At 40.3% G+C, this 2,384-nt stretch overlaps 1 non-coding gene across 1 annotated transcript; it reads right to left on the reverse strand.

The window, feature by feature from the left end:
* Nucleotides 1-422: 422 nt before the first annotated feature.
* LOC133245425 (U6 spliceosomal RNA) lies at nucleotides 423-525 on the reverse strand. The gene has a single exon (XR_009735687.1). It is a non-coding gene; the product is annotated as a U6 spliceosomal RNA (small nuclear RNA).
* Nucleotides 526-2,384: the final 1,859 nt, after the last annotated feature.

Consider the following 2,384-nt stretch of genomic DNA (forward strand, 5'->3'; position numbering starts at 1 on the left):
CGAGCACAGGAGTCTTTGTCCCTGAGGAGCTGGGGACCATTGTTTTACCACAATATGGTGTGTTCACCAACCTGCAAGGTCCCCGAACCCCGTGCGATTGGGATTTTATGGAGGCTTCCTCATGTAGGCATGATCAATTTTAATTAACTCCATTTCCAGCCTCTCTCCCCTCTCTGGAGGATGAGGAGTAGGGCTCAAAACTTCAGGCTTCTAATCACAGCTTGGTATTTCTTGTGACCAGCTGTTATCCTGGAGTCAGAGATTCATCAATTTCATTAATGTTCTCAAAGATGCAGCTTTTGGTTTGATAGATTTTTTTCCCCTAATTTTTTAGGTTTTCTATTTCATTGATTTCCACTGATACTCCTTTCTTTCATTTGCTTAGGTTTTTAATTTTCTCTTTTTTCCTTAACTTTTTCTTTTAAAATATGGAATGCGTTCACCAGTTTGCCTGTCATCCTCACCCAGGGGCCATGCTAATCTTCCCTGTATTGTTCCTGCATTGGCAGGCGGATTCTTTTCCACTAGCGCCACCTGGGAAGCCCTGTATGGTTCCAATTTTAGTATATGTGCTGCTAAAGCGAGCACCCCAACTTCTTAACATTAAAGCTAAAGTCATTTGTTTGTGATTCTTATTCTTAAAAAAATTTTTTTTTGGCTGTACCTTGCGGGACCTTAGTTCTCTGACCAGGGATTGAATCCGCACACCCTGCAGCGGAAGTGCAAAATCTTAACCGCTGAACGATTCTTTATTCTTTTCTAATACACTATTTGGTGCTATAACTTTTAAGTATTGTTTCATGGCAAATTATAATTTGTGTGTTTTCTTTTCATCCAAAATACTTTCTGTTGTCCCCTTTGATTTCTTCTTTGACCCATGGATTATTTGGAGGTGTGTTATTTGGTTTCCAAATGGTTGCGGATATTGCTGAGATCTTTCTGTAATTTTTTTTGCACTTTGTACTGGGGTACAGCCGATTAACAATGTTGCGATAGTTTCAGATGAACAGCCAAGGGACTCAGCCATACATATACATGTATCCATTCTCCGCCAAACCCTGCTCCCATCGAGGCTGCCACATAACATTGAGCGGAGTTCCATGTGCTATACAGTAAGTCCTTGTTGGTTATCCATTCAGCGGTGTGTACATGACCATCCCAAGCTCTCTTACTATCCCTGCTGCTGCTGCTGCTGCTGCTGCTAAGTCACTTCAGTCGTGTCCGACTCTGTGCGACCCCATAGACGGCAGCCAACCAGGCTCTCCTATCCCTGGGATTCTCCAGGCAAGAACACTGGAGTGGGTTGCCATTTCCTTCTCCAATGCATGAAAGTGAAAAGTGAAAGTCAAGTTGCTCAGTCGTGTCCGACTCCTTGCGACCCCATGGACTGCAGCCTACCAGGTTCCTCCACCCATGGGATTTTCCAGGCAAGAGTACTGGAGTGGAGTGCCATTGCCTTCTCCACTTACTATCCCTACCAGCCCCCATCTCTTGCAACCGTAAGTTCATTTTCTAAGTCTGTGAGGGTTTTTTTTGTTTGTTTGTTTGTTTTGTAAGTAAGTTCATTTGTATCATTTCTTTTTAGATTCCACATATAAGGTGTATCATATGATATTCCCCCTTCTCTGTCTGACTTCTGTTATTGATTTCTAAGTTAGTTTCATTATAGCCAGAGAATATTTTTATGTGACTTAAATTCTTTGAGACTTGCTTTAGGGCTCTGGATATAGTTTGTCTTGGTAAATGTCCTACGTGCACGTGAAAATAATGTGTTCTACTATTGTTGCCTGGAGGGTTCTGTAAATGTCAATCAGGTCAACTTGGTTGATTGTACTGTTTAAGGCATTTACATCCTAACTGATTTTGTTTGTCCTCTTTATTTTTGTCTCTTTCCCCCTTTTTTTGTCTAGTTTTGGATTAATCAGTATTTTAAATAATTCCATTTTCTCTAATTTTTTTCTTATTCACATAGTTACCAGTTTTGATGTTCTTCATTCCTTTGTGTGTGTGTATATATATATATATATATATATATATACATATATATATCTATACATGTTATCATTTTCCTTCTGTTTGATGGACTTCCTTTAACATATATAACTATAGTTCAGATCTCCTTTTGATGAAACATTTTAGGTTTTGTATGGCTGAAAACGTCTTTGTTTTATCTTCATTTTGAAGATTTTTCACTGGGTATAGAGTTCATAGTCTACGGTGCTTTTCTTCTTTTAAAAATATTTATCTATTCATTTTTATTCCCTTCGGCTGTGTAGGGCCTTAGCCGTGGCATGTGGGATCTGTGCTGCGTCACGTGGGGTCTCTTGTACACGGATTCTCTAGCTTGGCGCTCAGCCTCAGTGGTTGCAGCCCGTGGGCTCAGT

This window comes from Bos javanicus, chromosome 3, assembly GCF_032452875.1.
Source record: "Bos javanicus breed banteng chromosome 3, ARS-OSU_banteng_1.0, whole genome shotgun sequence".
NCBI classification, from domain to species: domain Eukaryota; kingdom Metazoa; phylum Chordata; class Mammalia; order Artiodactyla; family Bovidae; genus Bos; species Bos javanicus.